Raw genomic sequence first — 6,150 nt, 5'->3', positions numbered from 1 at the left:
GGGTCCCGAGGTTCGGGGGTAAGGCTCTCAGCTGAAACTCCGAAACCTCAGAACGAGCACAACATGCACCATCACCGAGTACTCTATCGATGACATCTGAGTCTTAAGGTCGGTCAAAAATGGGGTGTCTACAATTACTAATTTTCTTTATAATTTTACTATTATTTTTAATATCAAAATTAGTGTTTATTTTATTATCTTATAATTTAATCTATATCATATAAAATCATGACAGAATAATTACACTTTTATAGCACAGTAGAACAAAAATTATCAAAATAAACAAATAATTTAACTAAATTTATTATATATAAGTATTCAAGTAATACTTTTATAAAACAATAAAATTAAGATTATTAAAATAAATAATTAAAATTATTCTTCTGTAACACGTCATAATATAAAATATCATTATATTAATTAAAGTTAACTTCATTGTGATTTTATGTGAGATATCATATTTCTATAAGTGATTTACCTAGACGTGTAACGTCCAATTTGATATTGATTGTTTAAAATAATGGAACTTACTATTTTTTTTATTTATTAAGTTTTTAGAATCATGTCAAATGATAAATAGTGTGAGTATTATTTTAAAAAATCATGACTCATCGAAAATGATTGTATTTGATTTCAAGTTAAGAATATACATTTTTTTTCTTAACTTTGAAAGAAATTATTTTTGTGATAATTTTTTAGATTGTTAAATTTGTTACACATAAAGTATTAAAACTCAAAATTAATTTTTTATTTTAAAAATAAATTTTCATGCATTGTACTAGTCACCTAGTGGATAATAATAAAAGACTAAAGATAATAATAAAAGACTAATTTCAGTTTAAATAGGAGACACAATTCACTTTGGATTGTCATTCTCATATGTCAAACCAATCCTGTCCCATTCCTTGAACTATATGTATTTGGAGTCTCTGATAATTTCATTCTCACTCATCATTACTCTCTCTCTCTCTCTCTCTCCAACCATGAAGAAGAACTGTGTGCTACTAATCAAACTTTTAACGTGTTAGATTTTGGAGCGGTTGGAGATGGATCTACTGATGATACCCAGGTCAGAAATACTTTTGATTTTTAATTTTTTTAATGACATTATTATCGTTGTTTTAAAACTTCTTTTCATTATCCATGGTAAATTTGTTGGAAATTTAATAGTATTTAATTAACTGTTAATTTTATTTTACTTGTTTAATTGATTGATGTTGCTTGATGGACTTGACCACATACCATAGTTGTAGTAGACATCAGTCTCTCTCAAATGCTTATGTTAATCTCGCTTCATTCCGTATCAGTTATAGTTAAATTCTGTGACATAACATGATTCAAATTGAATTTGCCTTTCGTTTCCTTTACTTTCAAGAATTTTATTCTTGATTTTTGTTTTTGATTTCCTCGGTGGTTGTTCTTCGAAACCTATATACGCCATTGAGAGGAGTTTTTTTTGTTTTTTTTTCCTGCTTTAATTTTTTTTTGATACTTTCAATCATTCTTTAATGTTGTCCTATCAGGTTATGTGTGGTTTGTTGCTCTATTCTGAGAAGTTAAAACTGTTTGCTGATCAAGTAGTATTATTTCCTTAAAAATGTTTCAGTCAGAATATTTTTCATGCTTTTAAATTGTATATTTTTTTGTTAGATGGTGAAATAAGATTGTATTGAAGTATGCTTTTTCAATCAAATAAGAGTAGTGTTGGGAAATAAATAAATGGAACTACAAATCAAAATAGCTCAGGAAGAAAATTATATATCTCCAGGATGGGATCAGCAGTATCTGTTAATTTATCATACTGTGAAACTAATTAGATGTCTTAAAATTTTGTTTTTTTATTTTTTTTGTTTTTTTTTCCTGTTTTCATCCCATCTTTTTCGTTGTTAGGCTTGTAGTCTTCTGCAGTTGAGTTATCTATTTGCTACAAGGGAAACAACTAGGCTAAAAAGAATCTTAGTCTAAAGGAACATAGAAATTGCATGATGAACTGATAGAGGATAAGATCGTAGGTGGAGCTCACTGGGAAAAACATGTTTTAGGTGGCCGTCCTAGATGTTTTTAAAATTCTTCATTTTAATATGTTTCTCTTATTTGTACTTATCAAAAAAAAAAAAAATGTTTCTCTTATTTGTATGTATTGATTTTTGGGGGAATTTCTGTAAGAAAGCCCTGGAAGCAAAATCCATAATGATTTGTTCAGTTGGAATTGAAAACAACAAACTGTAAATAAAAAATTATTTATATAAGACCCCTATCATCTTGGGATTTAAGGGAAAATTTAGTTTCGATGGATCCTTCACATAATATATATATTGATTTTTAGTAACTAAACTTCCACCCATTATATGAAAATTATGCCTTTAATGTTTTTGTTGGTGTCCCTTGTCCTTTTCCATTATGCATTGCACCGTTACATTATGTCATTTTATTTTATGTAAAAGCTAATGTGTTTGTATTGTTATATTGTTTTCCAAATATCATGGACCACTTCAAATTATTATCAATTAAACTTATGTTTATATATATTTATAGTATTATTAGTTGGACTCCCACGCGCGGAGCGCGTGGGAGTCGTGCTATTATTGACTGAGAATAAGATACATCACAATATATAGTATTCTTAAGGTGTTTTTAGATAATTTTAGGGTCATAATATCAATCTACAAATAAATTTGATTAGATATAAAAATTTAAGTTTGAGAGCGTTAAATTCAAATTAAGAATCACCTCTCTCTCTCTATATATATATATAAAAGGAAGTGGATACTTACCAATCAGACCAATTAATTGGACTTATTTATTACCAATTCTAAATTTTTCTTCACTTACTTTTTCTGCCTTTTGGGTACTAAGAAGATGGATTGTTCTATACTTGCATACTAATGGTATACAATAAGTTTTTCAACAGCATGATTGATGGGTTGTCTCGGAAACATCTTCAAACACCTGACTTGTCAAATTCTTGTGGTTTCTTGTTACAAACAAGAGGGGAAATCCTAACAAAATAGAAAGGTTAGACAAATGTTTCACTCAAATAAAAAGTGAAATGATTGAATCTACATACCATATGAAGAATTACTAACAAAACAAATCATATACCATAACAATATTTATATCTATGTCAAACCTTGTAGCCAATGAAGTATTAGTCTCTTTGACAAATCCTCAAATAGCTTCTATGCACAAGTTTTGTATGCCCAACAAGACCATTGTCTATCAAATACAAAATAATCATTGAACAAAGATACATATATATCATAGAAAATTGAACACACGACGTTATAGAGAACCGCTAATAAAAAAATTCCATAGCTTTTGGTCCACTATCCCGATCATGATTTTCCTACCCCCAGAAGGAAAGGTCCTTACAGGTTTTTCAACTTGAATTGATTGCTCAAATAAGTGAAGAATGACAAGGCCTAAACCAAAGCAATCAAGGGTTTGTGTGTGTGTGTGTGTGAGAGAGAGAGGGGGAGATCGATTGAAGACGTGGTTGATAGATTGAAGACCCATATGGCTTCAGATTTGTATAACCAACAAGATTTGTATAACCAACAATGAACTCCAAGTGGTAGTTAAAGCCATATTGCAAATCAATAAACTACGTAATCAGGACAACATAAACAAGTTTTTAGAAAAGAAAATTAACAATTATGCTTTTAAGCTAAGACAAATATTAGATATGTATTCCTCCTCTAAACAAAGGGATTTATATAATGTGAGCAAACATAACCAAAAACCATAATAAAATCTATTGTACCAGAATGTTATAGACTACAGTGTGCTACTAAAAAAGCAAACACAGGCCACAGTTTTTAATTACACTACATGAATACTTCAAAATGTGTGAAAAACTTATCTTCGATATGATGGGATGTGTGCCTACTACACTCTCATTTGAACATATTCCCGAGAGATATCATGTGAGGCAGCAATAGGAGCTGGACCAATAGAAATGTCAGTACTTTCCTTGGAAAACTTTCAATGTATCTTGAGGATTGAAGACTTAGCTCTGTGTTTTCTTCTCTCCTTTTTTGTTATTTTATGGTAAGCATTTATTACCAAAGAAGAAGGAATATACAATAAAGCTCAAGACACATGTCCAAAGGATATACGAGGAAACGACTTGAGAGGCCCACTACCTTTCAAAAATAAGACAACTTGAAACTAAGATTTGTTTGGGATGACCTAAATAAGTGTACTTTTTGTCTTTTTACGAAAAGATGTGCAGAAAAATAGAGAGGTGATGTGATGAAAAAAAGATAAAAAGATGGATTATTTTGGTGTTGCCAAACTTGGCCTAAGTTTCATCTTATTTAGTTTCTTCCTTAAATCAAGAGTAACTTAATAAAAGTTCCCATTTGCGATTCATTTTGCGTATGGGTTGTAAGTGCGACAGCTTATGAACTCGTCAATTGGGTGCCGATGGGTGTTTATTTATACAGATATTTATAATATGAGCTCTCTTGTCTGGTTTTGTTGTATATTTTTTGTGGGTGTAGTTTTCTATCGCAAGTGTCAAAATTCCTTTTTCTTTAATTTTGGTCACTAAAAATGAATTGAGCTGGTTGATCTAATCAGAGTTATTCAAAGTTTTTATTTTGCCTTTTCAATTATTTTAATCTTTCTCACTATCCTACTTTTGTTCCTACTATGATTAAAGACATCAATTTAGACAAATTACATGTATGAAACTTATCCTCAAGATCATAATATAATTTTTTTCCCAATAATCTATTAGGCTTTCAACACAAACCAGATAAGTACTACTGGTGTTGGTGTTGGTGATGGTGGTGGTGGTTCTATGTGTCATTCATTTGAGCATATAGTCGAGCACATGATGGGCAAAAAGAAATTAGAAATTAATAACATGCTGAAGTATCATACAATAGAACTTTAAATTCAAGTAAGAAAAAACTCACAAGCCATATTCCATAACCTTTTTGCAATTCAACAGTTAATCCCATCCATGAATCAATCGCCACATGAAGCCCCAAAAATCAATTAGCAATATTCATGATTTAAATCGAATCAAGGGTTTGTGTAAGTGTGTGTGTGTGTGTGTGTGTGTGTGTGTGGTGGGATTTCTTTGTTTCTAGTGTCGTGTGCATGGCTCAGTTGAAGGCCGTGTAGCCAGCACAAATCGGCTTTACAAACCAAAGCAACAGCTGCGTTACACCATAAGCAGCTGTGTTACACCATCCTTACACTCTTTTTATATAGGTAATAGATATAAAATTTACACTATTATGTAAAACTTTTTATCTAATTGGTTAGATTAAATTCATACCAAATATATATATATATATATATAGATTATAGAAGAATTGATGATTGTAAGGAAAAATAAGTTGGATTCCTAGGGTATTATAAGAAAAGATAATAACTCAAAAAATATGTTAAGAAATTTATCTCGAAAAGTGAAGTGTTTTGATTCAATTTTTGTACAATGAGATCTACACTTAATCTGAATTACACTAGACTTTTTTTTTAGATTAATTTTTTAAGTCGATAACATTGTTATTATATTATTAATAATAATTATAAAAAAAAGGGGTTTTTTTTTTAAGCTCCCTAATAATAACAATTTTCTGCATAAAGGACATTAAAAAATGTAATACTGCCTCAGGTCCCTAACCAAAATACCCACGCATTTTATCAATTTCTTGGACCAAAATACCCTACGTCTGTTCATCTTCAAATGAGTTGAATGTTGACAAGATCAACAGAGATGAGCTTTACGAGTATTGGTCTCAAGTCATTGATCAGAGTTTCGATTCTCGACTCCAGATCTTCTTCGACATGTATGCATTATTATTTTTTCTTTTCAAAAAAATTTAATAGATGTATATATATATGATACATACATATATATATATATATATATACAATTTGTTGCTTACTGTCTTGACTAGTATATATATGATAATTAATCAATTAAGACCATTTGCAACCATAATCAAACAGTCACTCGTGGTTATCTTATCTATGGTTGCAAACATATATATATATATATATGATACATACATATATATATATACAATGTCAGCACATATATATATATATATATATATCCAGTGTTGAATATAACATCTTCAGGTTCAAAATTTCTCTGAGTGTTGAATATAACGTCTTTTGATTTTTTGG

General features: G+C 29.7%; 1 long non-coding RNA gene across 1 annotated transcript; it reads right to left on the bottom strand.

Annotated features, from left to right (window-relative positions):
• Nucleotides 1–2,658: 2,658 nt before the first annotated feature.
• Nucleotides 2,659–5,486, bottom strand: LOC145824606 (uncharacterized). Its single transcript, XR_014366410.1, has 2 exons — nt 4,926–5,486; nt 2,659–3,216 (listed from the first exon to the last, which is right to left on the bottom strand). It is a non-coding gene; the product is annotated as an uncharacterized LOC145824606 (long non-coding RNA).
• Between the last annotated feature and the right edge of the window lie 664 nt (nt 5,487–6,150).

The sequence above is a fragment of the Camellia sinensis genome, chromosome 1 (genome assembly GCF_055761805.1).
Source record: "Camellia sinensis isolate YWXY chromosome 1, ASM5576180v1, whole genome shotgun sequence".
NCBI lineage: Eukaryota > Viridiplantae > Streptophyta > Magnoliopsida > Ericales > Theaceae > Camellia > Camellia sinensis.
This window is presented reverse-complemented; position numbering and strand designations above follow the sequence as displayed.